This window comes from Bos mutus, chromosome 8 (assembly GCF_027580195.1).
Source record: "Bos mutus isolate GX-2022 chromosome 8, NWIPB_WYAK_1.1, whole genome shotgun sequence".
Taxonomy (NCBI): domain Eukaryota; kingdom Metazoa; phylum Chordata; class Mammalia; order Artiodactyla; family Bovidae; genus Bos; species Bos mutus.
Window position 1 is genome coordinate 5,428,610 of NC_091624.1, and position 14,933 is coordinate 5,443,542.

The 14,933-nt window shown below is 39.3% G+C and overlaps 1 pseudogene; it reads right to left on the minus strand.

Annotated features, from left to right (window-relative positions):
- Positions 1 to 1,360: 1,360 nt before the first annotated feature.
- Positions 1,361 to 14,933, minus strand: part of LOC138988941 (tigger transposable element-derived protein 1-like) — a 172,554-nt pseudogene continuing 158,981 nt past the window's right edge.

Here is a 14,933-nt window from a genome sequence, read left to right on the forward strand (position 1 = left end):
TGGCTGGATGGCATCACCGACTCAATGGACATGTGTTTGGGTAGACTCCGGGAGTTGGTGATGGACAGGGAGGCCTGGCGTGCTGCAATTCATGGGGTTGCAAAGAGTCAGACACTACTGAACGACTGAACTGAATATTTCAAAAGAATGTGTCACAAATAAATTAATATTTTATTGTTTATATAACTGGTTCCTTAATACTTTGTTTGTATTTGGTATTATTTCTCTAGGATAGATTTCCAGGGATGGAGTTCTGGAGTCAAAATGTTTAAGCATTTGTAAGATAACTCACACATTTTGAAACTGATAACATTTGTTATAATAAGGGTCATAGGTGTATTTCTTTAAGAGATGCTCAGGGCTGTATGCACTTTAATAAAGCAGCAATATTTTATCTGAATTTAATGACCATCTTCCAAGTGCCTATTTCCATACTAGAATCTAAGGAGAGAGAACTGGGCAGGGATAGAGGCAAAGAGAGAGAGAGAGAATGTAAGCTTTAGTGTGCTTATGTTTCTGGTATTTTCTGAGTATGCACAAGTATCTTTCATGTCATTCAAGATATACATATTTGATAGAAACCAAAAACTCTCTGGTAAAAAAGTTTATATGTACGTATGATGATGTGTGAAAATTTTTAAGGCTATGAAATTTTAAGAAATAGTAAACTGCTTAAGACATTTAAAAGTAAAGTTGATATAGCTTTTAAGTAGAAATATCTTTAGGAAACTTTCAAACATTGTATATTCTATTTACTGCAACTAGAAAATACATCTTTCTGTGAATATAGCACACTGATTTTATTGTGACTTAATAGTTATAGTTTAGAAGCTATATTTTTCTAAAGAAAGATGAAATTTTATTAATTTATAAAGGATCTTATAGACCTCCTAGCATATAAAAGGAAAAACTGACCTATGGTCTCACACACTATTTACTTACATCTCTGAATCTTTCATTTTCATCTACAAACAAGGAAAAAATAACATTTATCCTAACAGATATTCTTAGGCTGGAAAGGGATAACTCAATTAAAGCCTAGAGCATATTGCTCAACATATAATACAAGCTGAAGCATTTTCCAAACAAATATTTCTCTTTTTCTCAAATGAAGTCCTGCAACATTTGAATGTGACCACAGGCCTTCCTCAGAGATACTGGGAATTTGGTTCCAGACCACCTATTAAAGTAAATATTTCAATAAAATGAGCCACATAAATGTTTTGGTTTCCCAGTGCATATAAAAGGGATTTTTACACTATACTGTAGTCTACTAAGGGTGCAATAGTATTAATATATATCTTTTTTAAAAGTACATAATTTAAAAATACTTTATTACTAAAAAATGCTAGCCATCATCTCAGCCTTCAGCAAAGCATAATCGTTTTGCTGGTGGAAGTTCTTGTTGATGGCTGCTGAATGATTAGGGTGCTGGTTGTTGAAGTTTGAGGTGGTTGTGGCAATTTCTTAAAATAAGACCACAATGAAGTTTTCTGCATTGATTGACTTTTCCTTTCACAAACAACTTATCTGTAGCATTATTTGCTATTGGAGAGCTTTATACCCACAGTAGACCTTCTTTCAAAATTAAAGTCAGTTGTCTGGAACTCTGTCACTGCTTTATCAACCACGTTTATGTAATATTCCAAATACTTCGCCATCATTTCAACAATCTTCACAGCATCTTGACTGGGAGCAGATTCCATCTCAAAGAACCTCTTTCTTTCCTCATCCATAAGAAGCAACTCCTCCATTTCCAAAAGTTTTATTGTGAGGTTATGACCAACCTAGATAGCATATTCAAAAGCAGAGACATTACTTTGCCAACAAAGGTCTGTCTAGTGAAGGCTATGGTTTTTCCAGTGGTCATGTATGGATGTGAGACTTGGACTGTGGAGAAAGCTGAGCGCCAAAGAATTGATGCTTTGAACTGTGGTGTTGGAGAAGACTCTTGAGAATCTGTTGGACTGCAAGGAGATCCAACCAGTCCATTCTGAAGGAGATCAGCTGTGGGATTTCTTTGGAAGGAATGATGCTAAAGCTGAAACTCCAGTACTTTGGCCACCTCATGCGAAGAGTTGAATCATTGGAAAGACTGATGCTGGGAGGGACTGGGGGCAGGAGGAGAAGGGGACGACAGAGGATGAGATGGCTGGATGGCATCACTGACTCGATGGATGTGAGTCTGAGTGAACTCCGGGAGTTGGCGATGGACAGGGAGGCCTGGCGTGCTGCGATTCATGGGGTCGCAAAGAGTTGGCCATGACTGAGTGACTGGACTGAACTGAACTGCAGCAATTCAGTCACATTTTCAGGCTGCTTCTTTTTTATTTTGTAAGAAAAAAGAAAACAAAACTTCTTATTTTGTATTGGAGAATAGCTGATTAACAATTGTGATAGTTTCAGGTGAACAGTGAAGGGACTCAGCCATACACCTACATGTGTCCATTCTCCCCCAATTCCCTTCCCATCCAGGCTGCCATGTAACACACAATTTGTTTTTAATTCTTATTCTCTTGGTATTTCCACCACATCTGTGGTGACTTCCATCCTGGAGTCCTGAACCCCTCAAAGTCATTCATGAAGGTTGGAATCAACTCCTTCCAAACTCCTGTTAATGCTGTTATTTTGACCTCCTCCTATGAATCATGAATGTTCTTAATAGCATCCAGAATGGTGAATCCTTTCCAGAAGTTTTTCAGTTAACTTTACCCAGATTCATCAGAGAAATCACTATCTATGACAACTACAGCCTTACGGAATGTATGTCTTAAATAATAAACTTGAAGGTCAAGATTACTCCTTGATCCCTCTGCTATAGAATGGATGTTGTGCTAGCAGGTATGAAAATAACAGTAATCCCACTATACATCTTCATTAGAGCTCTTGAGTGACCAGGTACATTTCCAATGAACACCAATATTTTGAAAAGAATGCTTTTCTTTTAAGCATAACTCTCAACAGTAAGCTTAAAATACTCAATAAACCATGTTGTAAACAGATATGCTCTCATCCAGACTTTGATGCTCCATTTATAAAGCACAGGCAGAGTAGGCTTAGCATAGTTCGTAAGGATCTTAGAATTTTCAAAATAGTAAATGAGCACTGCTTTCAATTTCAAGTTACCAACTCTGTTAACCCCTAACAAGAGAGTCAGCCTGTCCTTTGAAGCTTTGAAGCCAGGCATTGACATCTCCTCTCTAGCTATGACAAGTCCTAACTGGCACCTTCTTCCAGTATAAGGCTCTTTTATCTACACTTAAAATCTGTTCTTTAGTGCAGCTGTCTTTCCTTATTATCTTAGCTAGGTCTTCTGGATAACTTGCAGCTTCTGCATTAGCACTTGCTGCTCCTCTTTGCATTTTTATGTTATGGAGATGACTTCTTTACTTAAGCTTCATAAGCCAACCTCTGTGAGCTTGAAACTTTTGTTCTGCAGCTTCCTCACTTCTCTTAAATTAAAGAAATATAGGGCCTTCTCTGACTCTGGTAGCCGGGCTTCCCCGGTAGCTCAGCTGGTAAAGAATCCACATGCAATGCAGGACACTCTGGTTTGATTCCTGGATTGGGAAGATCCCCTGGAGAAGGGATAGGCTACCCACTCCAGTATTCTTGGGCTTCATGGTGGCTCAGGGGCGGTGGCTGGGAGGACCAACCCCATGCCGCCCAGCTATCCCATGTTGAAGGTCAGGAAGGGCAGTGGTGAGGAGATACCCCTCGTCCAAGGTAAGGAGCATTGGCTGCACTTTGCTGGAGCAGATGAAGAGATACCCCACAGCCAAGGTAAGAGAAACCCAAGTAAGACGGTAGGTGTTGCAAGAGGGCATCAGAGGGCAGACACACTGAAGCCATACTCACAGAAAACAAGTCAATCTAATCACACTAGGACAACAGCTTTGTCTAACTCAATGAAACTAAGCCATGCCCGTGGGGCAACCCAAGATGGGTGGGTCATGGTGGAGAGATCTGACAGAATGTTGTCCACTGGAGAAGGGAATGGCAAACCACTTCAGTATTCTTGACTTGAGAACCCCATGAACAGTATAAAAAGGCAAAATGATAGGACACTGAAAGAGAAACTCCCCAGGTCAGTAGGGGCCCAATATGCTACTGGAGATCAGTGGAGAAATAACTCCAGAAAGAATGAAGGGATGGAGCCAAAGCAAAAAGAATACCCAGCTGTGGATGTGACTGGTGATAGAAGCAAGGTCCAATGCTGTAAAGAACAATATTGCATAGGAACCTGGAATGTCAGGTCCATGAATCAAGGCAAATTGGAAGTGGTCAAACAAGAGATGGCAAGAGTGAATGTCAACATTCTAGGAATCAGTGAACTGAAATGGACTGGAATGGGTGAATTTAACTCAGATGACCATTATATCTACTACTGTGGGCAGGAATCCCTCAGAAGAAATGGAGTAGCCATCATGGTCAACAAAAGAGTCCGAAATGCAGTACTTGGATACAATCTCAAAAACGACAGAATGATCTCTGTTCATTTCCAAGGCAAACCATTCAATATCACAGTAATCCAAGTCTATGCCCCAACCAGTAACGCTGAAGAAGCTGAAGTTGAACGGTTCTATGAAGACCTACAAGACCTTTTAGAACTAACACCCAAAAAAGGTGTCCTTTTCATTATAGGGGACTGGAATGCAAAAGTAGGAAGTCAAGAAACACCTGGAGTAATAGGCAAATTTGGCCTTGGAATACGGAATGAAGCAGGGCAAAGACTAACAGAGTTTTGCCAAGAAAATGCACTGGTCATAACAAACACTCTCTTCCAACAACACAAGAGAAGACTCTACACATGGACATCACCAGATGGTCAACACCGAAATCAGATTGATTATATTCTTTGCAGCCAAAGATGGAGAAGCTCTATACAGTCAGCAAAAACAAGACCAGGAGCTGACAGTGGCTCAGACCATGAACTCCTTATTGCCAAATTCAGACTGAAATTGAAGAAACTAGGAAAAACCACTAGACCATTCAGGTATGACCTAAATCAAATCCCTTATGATTATACAGTGGAAGTGAGAAATAGATGTAAGGGCCTAGATCTGATAGATAGAGTGCCTGATGAGCTATGGAATGAGGTTCATGACATTGTACATGAGACAGGGATCAAGACCATCCCCATGGAAAAGAAATGCAAAAAAGCAAAATGGCTGTCTGGGGAGGACTTACAAATAGCTGTGAAAAGAAGAGAAGCGAAAAGCAAAGGAGAAAAGGAAAGATATAAACATCTGAATGCAGAGTTCCAAAGAATAGCAAGAAGAGATAAGAAAGCCTTCTTCAGCGATCAATGCAAAGAAATAAAGGAAAATGACAGATTGGGAAAGACTAGAAATCTCTTCAAGAAAGTCAGAGATACCAAAGGAACATTTCATGCAAAGATGGGCTCGATAAAGAACAGAAATGTTATGGACCTAACAGAAGCAGAAGATATTAAGAAGAGATGGCAAGAATACACAGAAGAACTGTACAAAAAAGATCTTCATGACGCAGATAATCACGATGGTGTGATCACTGACCTAGAGACAGACATCCTGGAATATAAAGTCAAGTGGGCCTTAGAAAGCATCACTACGAACAAAGCTAGTTGAGGTGATGGAATTCCAGTTGAGCTATTAAATCCTGAAAGATGATGTTGTGAAAGTGCTGCACTCAATATGCCAGCAAATTTGGAAAATTCAACAGTGGCCACAGGACTGGAAAAGGTCAGTTTTCATTCCAATCCCAAATAAAGGCAATGCAATGCCAAAGAATGCTCAAACTACCGCACAATTGCACTCATCTCACACGCTAGTAAAGTAATGCTTAAAATTCTCCAAGCCAGGCTTCAGCAATATGTGAACCGTGAACTTCCTGATGTTCAAGCTGGTTTTAGAAAAGGTAGAGGAACCAGAGATCAAATTGCCAATATCCACTGGATCATGGAAAAAGCAAGAGAGTTCCAGAAAAACATCTATTTCTGCTTTATTGACTATGCCAAAGCCTTTGACTGTGTGGATCACAATAAACTGTGGAAACTTCTGAAAGAGATGGGAATACCAGACCACCTGATCTGCCTCTTGAGAAATTTGTATGCAAGTTTTCAGTATTATGTAGACCTGTGTCATGGTATACTAAAACAATTAAAGTGGTGGCATCACAAATCACTGACTGCAGGTCACCATTGTTGTTTTCCAGTTGCTAAGTCGTGTCCCACTCTGTGATCCTATGGACTGTGGCACTCCAGGCTTCCCTGTCCTTCACTATCTCCCAAAGTTTGCTCAAACTCATGTCCACTGAGTTAATGTTGTCATCTAACCATCTTATCCTCTGTCATCCCCTCCTCCTCCTGCCCTCAATCTTACCCTTTTCCAAAAACAAAGGTAATAATAATGAAAAATTTTGAAATATTGGGAGAATTACCAGAATGGAGAGACATGAAGTGAGCAAATGTTGTTGGAAAAATGATGCCAACAGACTTGCTCTATAAGGTTGCCACTCACCTTCAATTTGAAAAAACAAACAAACAAGCAAACAAAAAAGCTATTATTTGCAAAATGCAATGAAGCAAAGTGCAAAAAACCAAGGTATGCCTTTACTTGCTACCCTTATATTTTCCTTTGTTATTGAAAAATGCAGCCATAGTCTTCCTCCTTTTCTTCTTTGAAATAGCTTCCAGGCCCATCCCTGTGGATATATTTTAGTTTAACAACTCTCCCATGTCTTCATTTATTTGTCATCTGTAACAAAAGTCTTAAAACCTAAGATGTCCTTAGCATCCTGAAATCGTCACATGTGTTTTATAAAATTATTTATATTTCTCTTCTTCAGTGCTATTAACCTGATAACGTAATCTATGAGAGTGAATTCTGTGGAAGTTAAATACAGTTCTTTCTTTTTATAAAATTCACTTTGCCAACTGCCAGGGCATATGCATGTCTGAAGTCTTTATTGTACTTCCTACCATGACTTGTCTATCCCTCTCATAAAACAGCATCCATTTTCAGGTAGAGTCATTAAGACAATCATTTCAACCAGCTAGCACAACTCCTCTGTCCAGAATCTCACTTGCTCCTGTGTTGCTGTCCCCCTCACCCCTGTTAAATATTTCCCTGGTTTTATTAGAACTAATTGCTTTCACACTAACTGGACTGGATCATCTCTTGATCTTTACCTCCCAGGATAAATAATAGCAGTAAGCTCTCTACTCCCCTTACTCTTATTTATTAATGAGTAGATAGATGCTAGAGATGATAGGAAGTCCTGGTCCTGTGATATTTTGGTGAATCCCCTAACTGGACCTGGAACACTATCATATCACATACCCCAGTACTCCCTTTCTCATCTGAAGTTAAGTTGCTCAGTCGTCTCCGACTATTTGCGACCCTGTGGACTGTAGCCCACCAGGCTCCTCTGTCCATGGGATTCTCCAGGCAAGAATACTGGAGTGGGTTGCCATTTCCTTCTCCAAGGGATCTTCCCGACCCAGGGATCAAACCCCGGTCTCCCGCATTGCAGGCAGATGTTTTAACCTCTGAGCCACCAAGGAAGCCCTAGCTGCTTCTCATCTGAAGCAGGTAGCAAAAGCAAAGACTACCTCTTATCTAGGTTTTTCCCAGGCTTCATTATATGTAAATTTTCTCCAAGAAAACAGACCTAGGGAAAGGGAAAAAAAAAAAAAGAAAACACCTAGGGAAGGAAAAAATGTTAAAACCTGCTGAGTCTTGGACTTAAGATTTTTTTTTTTTAATTTGAGGATAATATGTTTGCTTTTTAAACTTGACCCTAGTTTGGGATTCAGTCAGTTCAGTCACTCAGTTGTGTCTGACTCCTTGCAACCCCATGAACCACAGCACACCAGGCCTTCCTGTTCATCACCAACTCCCAGAGTTTATCCAAACTCATGTCCATTGAGTTGGTGATACCATCCAGCCATCTCATCCTCTTTCATCCCCTTCTCCTCCTGCCCTCAATCTTTCCCAGCATCAGGGTCTTTTCAGAAGAGTTTGGGATTAGCTGCTGCTGCTAAGTCTCTTCAGTTGTGTCTGACTCTGTGTGACTCCATAGACGGCAGCCCACCAGGATCCCCTATCCCTGGGATTCTCCAGGCAAGAACACTGGAGTGGGTTGCCATTTCCTTCTCCAATGCATGAAAGTGAAATACCATGTATGAAACGAGTCGCCAGTCCAGGTTCGATGCATGATACTGGATGCTTGGGGCTGGTGCACTGGGACGGCCCAGAGGGATGGTATGGGGAGGGAGGAGGGAGGAGGGTTCAGGATGGGGAACATATGTATACCTGTGGCGGATTCATTTCAATATTTGGCAAAACCAATACAATTTGTAAAGTTTAAAAATAAAATAAAATTAAAAAAAAAAAAGAAAGTGAAAAGTGAAAGGGAAGTCACTCAGTGGTGTCCGACTCTTAGCAACCCTATGGACTGCAGCGCACAAGACTCCTCCGTCCATGGGATTTTCCAGCCAAGAGGACTGGAAAAGAGCACTGGGGTGCCATTGCCTTCTCCATTGGGATTAGCAGATGCAAACTATTATATATAAGATGGATAACAACAAAGTTCTACTGTATAGCACAGGGTACTAGGTTCAATATCCTGTGATAAGACATAATGGAAAAGATAATGAAAAATATAGTATATATATATATGTGTGTGTGTGTGTGTATAACTGAACACTCTGTTGTACAGCAGAAATTAACATGAAATTTACAACAACACTATAAATCAACTATGCTTATAGCACAGGGAACTATATTCAATCTCCTGGGATAAACCATAATGGAAAAGGACATTATAAAAGAAAGTATATATGTGTGTGTGTGTGTGTGTGTGTGTGTGCGTGTGCGTGTAACTGAGTCACTCTGTTGCACAGTAGAAATTGGCATAACATTGTAAATGAACAATTATATATATACACATATATACACACACAAAAATAAATACTTAAATGAAATTAATCCTAGGCTTCCTATTGGAGCTAAGAGAGCCATGATTTGCTTACCTTTTTTTGCTGGGAGGGAGTAGCAAATGGTATCAAAACATGTCTTCCCCTTTTGAAAAGTCTGTAGAAGGCAGCTCCCCTCTGTTAGCTGTTCAGTCACTCAGTTGTGTCTGACTGTTTGCGACCCCATGAACTGTAGCACACCAGGCTTCCCTGTCCTTCATCAACTCCCAGGGCTTGCTCAAACTTATATCCATTGAGTCAGTAATACAATCCAACCATCTTATCCTCTGTCATCCCCTTCCTTTCCTGCCTTTAGTCTTTCCAGCTTCAGAGTCTTTTCTAACAAGTGAGTTCTTTGCATCAGGTGGCCAAAGTATTGGAGCTTCAGCTTCAGCATCAGTCCTTCTAATGAATATTCAAGACTGATTTCCTTTAGGATTGACTGGTTTGATCTCCTTGCAGTCCAGGGACTCTCTAGAGTCTTCTCCACCACCACAGATCAAAAGAATTAATTCTTTGGTGTTCAACCTTCTTTATGGTCCAACTCTCACATCTGCACATGAGTACTGGAAAAACCATAGCTTTGACTATACGGACTTTTGTTGGCAAAATAATGTCTCTGCTTTTAATATGCTGTCTAGGTTTGTCATAGCTTTTCTTCTAAGGATCAAGCATCTTTTTATTTCATGGCTGCAGTAATCATCTGCAGTGATTTTGGAGTCCAAGAAAATAAAATCTCCCACTGTTTCCATTGTTTCTTCATCTATTTGCCATGAAGTGATGGGACTGGATGCCATGATGTTAGTTTTTTGAATGTTAGGTTTTAAGACAGCATTTTCATTCTCCTCTTTCACTTTCATCAAGAGGCTCTTTAATTCCTCTTCACTTTCTGCCATAAAGGTGGTGCCATCTGCATATCTGGAGTTATTGATATTTCTCCCGGCAATCTTGATTCCAGCTTGCACTTCATCCAGCCCAGCCTTTCACATGATGTACTCTGCACATAATTAAAATAAGCTGGGTGACAATATACAGCCTTGACATACTCCTTTCCCAGTTTTGAACCAGTCTGTTGTTCCATGTTCCCTTTGTTGTCCATTCCCAAATACCAAAGAAAAGGGGTCTACTGAAAGATCACCTAAATTCATAGAAAAAAAGACTCCTGTTTGCTTTTTTTTTAAATTAAAGCATAGTTAATGTGTTAGCTTCAGGTATACAGCAAAGCAATTCAGTTATATTCAGTGTATGCACATATATACATACATACACATACATGTACTCTTCTCCAGATTCTTTTCCATTATAGGTTATTATAAAATATTGAGTATAATTTATAATGCTAAGTATAATATAATAAGTATAATGAGTATAATGCTATATAGTTGGTCCTTGCTAGTTATCTATTTTAAATATAGTAGTGCCTGATTTTAAGTAGGTCCTGATTCTTCTCATAGCTACAGCCACTTAGCCTCACACTAAGAAGTTTTTAAGAAGCTCTGTCCCTATTTTTAACCCTCCTGCTAACTTTTCTGGGTCTTTGCTTCTTTATTTGTCTGTTAATGAGGTGGAATCTTTATATTATTTAAGGAAATACCCACCACTGTCACACACAAACCCAAAATATATGGTGGGTTAAGCATTATAGAGATTTACTTCTGACTCAAATAACCTCGAAAGTTCACTTTCCAAACTGATGGGCAGCTCAGAACTGAAGTATCTTTTCATGTTTTGCCTTCATGATTGCCAATCATGCTTCTCAAAGATGTTCTACTTATTTGAATGAAGGGGAATGGGAAACAGCATGAACGCTCATCCTTAAGAAAGTCTTATGGGCTCAGGTTGAAGTAACACTAATCAATCCTCTTCATGTTCCACTGGCTAGTATTCAATGACATGGACACAAATAATTGTAGGAATGCTGGAAAACACATGCTCAAGAAGAAGAAATGTTTTAGTAAAATGCTGGTATTCTGTTACAGAGTCTACAAAGTTCCACCTCACATGCCATATTCTGGGATATCTGTAGGATAAGTTCAGTTTAGTCATTCAGTTGTGTCTGACTCTTTGCAACCCCATGAACTGCAGCAAGCCAGGCCTCCCTGTCCATCACCAACTCCCGGAGTCCACCCAAAACCATGTCCATTGAGTCGGTGATGCCATCCAGCCATCTCATCCTGTCATCCCCTTCTCCTCCTGCCCTCATAAAATACTGGATACACTATGGGACTTCCCTTGCTTCCCAGGTGCTGCTAGCAGTAAAGAACCTGCCTGCCAATGCAGGAGACATAAGAGACATGCGTTCCATCCCTGGGTCGGGAATATCCCCTGAAGAAGGAAATAGCAGCCCACTCCAGCATTCTTGCCTGGAAAATCCCATGGACAGAGGAAACTTCCAGGCTATAGTCCCTGGGGCCACAGAGTCAGATATGACAGCACGCACACATGCACTTATCAGGGCTTTATTCTCAATATCTACAAGAATTTGATATATTTGATATCTACAAAAAATATTTATATATTAATTAATTTATTTATTATTTTTTTGATGATGCTAGGTCTTCTTTGCAGCACACAGGCTTCTCGAGTAGTAGTGGGAGGGCTTAACTGACCCGTGGCATGTGGGATCTTATATCTTGACCAGGGATGGAACCTACATCCCCTGCATTGGAAGGCAGATTCTTTACCACTGAACCACCAGTAAAGTCACTACAAGACAATATATATATATATTAAATTTTATTTAAGATTTCTCTTTTCTTATTTTTCTCTCTCTTAGATCTCTCATAGTTGGAATTATATAGACTAGTCTTATACTGTTCAAAACAGAATTCTTTGGACTGAAACAGCTTCTCTGCCTGCATCCAGCTAGTCTGGCTCCATTATCGCTCTCTTAGCTCCTATTTTTTCGTTGTGCTGTGGCAGACAAAACTTTAGGGACTCTCATAATTTATTCTTAAACTGATTTCCTTTGGATTCTATGGATTTTAATTTTATAACTTTCCCTTCAGGCAGTTTCTAGCTCACTATTTTTTTTTTTTTCCTTAAAGTTCATCAAGCCAGCAATACCTGATATGATCTCCAGTGAAGATGTCAAACTTAATTATAGAACTATCATCCTGTCTTAGCACTGCAACCTCCTTTAATGCCACTGATGGCACCAATGTTTTACTCAAGACAGAGTCAAAAATAGCTCCTTGTCTTGAAAGCTTTAGTGTGAACTCTTTCCAAAATCAATTGTTTATGGCACTGTGGAATTAGTTCCACAAACTATGCCCCAATGTGACATTCGTCATATTCATTTTATTGCGGCCTGCTGTTTCCTCAACATTTTGAATGTGCCATCGCTTCTCGTTTGTTCATTTCCTTTGCCTTGTACACCTCGATTTAGTGGAATAATACACAACCGGGTTAGAACTCTAGCTCTGTCACTTACAGGATGTGTGACCTTCAAGATGTCATTTAACATTTAAGAGACTCTATTTTCTCATTTGCAGAACAAAAAAGGACAATTATACTTGCTCAATGGTGCTATTTTGTCTATTACATGGGATTATATATGTTAAAAGCCCAGAAAATTTCCTGGAAATAAGAGGCATTGAATGATTTTTCTCTCTCTTTTTATTTTTTAACTTGGTTGAAAAGGCCCATAAAACCAAATTCATAGGTTCAATTCTGTACGCCCTATGGCAGTACACCAAAACTACATGTATCAATGAAGCCAGATTGAGTGTTTCCAATCTAATATTAGGTTTGGAAGGATTCTAAAAAATAATTTAGTGTAACCTCTTACTACAACTGTATACAGGGACTTTCTCGGTGAACTGTAAGGAACAGAAAGGTAGGTCTGAAGGTCTGTACTCAAAATAAGTTCATAATTTAGAAAGGAGAATTGGATGCCAGCCAATACATGTAAAAGGGAGGGCTTATTTCTGATTAGTAAGAAGCAAGTAGAGTTTCTTGGAGGAGATTGCATTTAATCTGAGCCTTGATGAATTAGTAGAATTTTGGCAGGTGGGTATGGGAAAATACTATATGTACAGGGTATTTAATTAAGGTTTAATTTAAGTGAGATTGTTTGAACCTCAAGTTGTAAACTCTCAGATGATAAGAAAAGTCCTCAACATGGCCTCTATTCTTCATCAGAAACTCCATTTTAAGACAGATACAAAGGACAGAGATTTACATTCTTATTAAAATTTAACAATCAAAGTTTCAAAATTAATACTTTCGTAATTCACTCAGATAAGCCCTTTTCTGAAGGACATATTTTACCCAGGAATGGAGGAGATCTGCTTCTTCATTGTCACAGCAGTGCTTGGTCATAATTATATTTGCTCTATTTGCATATCTGTCTCCCCACTGTGTTATCAATTCACTTATTATATATTGAGTATCTACTTTGTGCTAGATATTTCTATAGGAACAACAGAAGACAGAGACCCCTGCCCTCATGAAGGATGCATTCTACTGTGAAGATTCATTAGAATGCATTTATTTATGTGACTAAAAAACATATCTATTATGTCATGAGGTCATATAACCTATGAAATAAAAACAAAAGGAGAGAGAGATAAAGATACCCAGAAAGAGCTTCAGTGGAGGAAACAGCTTCAAGATGTAAATAAGGGCAACAGGGCAGGTATCCTTGAGTAGCACATTTCATTAGACTTGAGAAAGTAAGAGAATAACCCTTGTTAATGCTGGTGACAAGAAAATTCCAATCAAAGAAAACAAGTACAAAACTCCTAAGATATGACTGTTCTTGGTGGGTTGCCAAACAGCTAAACGGCCAGACAACCTAGAGGAAAAATGAGCAAGGATAAAAGTAGTAGGAAGTGATAAAACATTATCTTAGGGAATAATATGATTTTGACAGTGAGAAGACTAGAAGGACCTTGTAGATGATTAAATGGACTTTAATTTTTCAGTGAGTGAAGTGTGGAACCAATACAGTATTTTAAACAATGAAGCTACCTATTATGACTTATATTTTCAAATAATTATTCCTATCATAATGAATTTAGATTGGTTGGGTGTGGCAAGAGAGGGCAAATACAGCAGGAAGGCAGTGATACCAGTGAGAAAAGGTGGTGAGGTGGGGACACAAACCAGCATGGTAGAAAGGATTTTGGACTTATTGTGATAGCAGAGCCAATGAAATCTGTGATATATTTATTGAATGCGGTTGTGTAAAGAGAAGGAAGCCAAGGATTAATACAAGGAAGAAAACACCACCAACTTGGATGGGAAAGCCTATGTCAAAAATAGATTTGGGAAAAAAGATTAGTTCAGTTTTGGACTTCTGATTTGAAATATCAATTCTAGATTTATGGATATAATGAGTAAGCAGATGGATAGATATATGAGTAAGCGGACAAGAGAAAAGTCTAAAATAAAAATACAAATTTGGACATCTTAACACCAAGACAGTATTTTAATCCAGGTGACTACACGGAATTGCCAAGAGAGCGGTGCTGACACAGAAGAGAAGGGGGAAGGATGAGCCCTCAGACACTTGAACCTTTAAAAAATAGGAAGAAGAGGAACCACTAAAATAAATTTTGTAACAGAAACCAGTAGAAAATTATGTAGTAATAGCAGAAGGAAAATCTGCAAAGGAGTCAAGGAAGTCAGATGACAAGTGACAAGAAGGAGCGAAAGAGGAACTGGGTACATCTCTGTGAAAGAAGAGCTGGACTGAGAACTGACCATTGGCTTTGCTCCCATGGAGGAGATCCTTGGTGAACTTGGCACAGACAACTTCAGTAAAATGCTGGAGACAAAGACCACACTGCAGTGAATTCAAGAGCAAACAGGAGGACAGGGAGCAAAGGCAACAAGCCTCAACACCTCTTCTGAGCACATTCTTCCCTAAGGGAAGCAAAGGAATAGGGCATAAGTTGAGTCTTCATCTTCACTTCAGAGAATTTTCATAGCAACCAGAACAATGCAGTCACTCACAAAATGGTCTTGA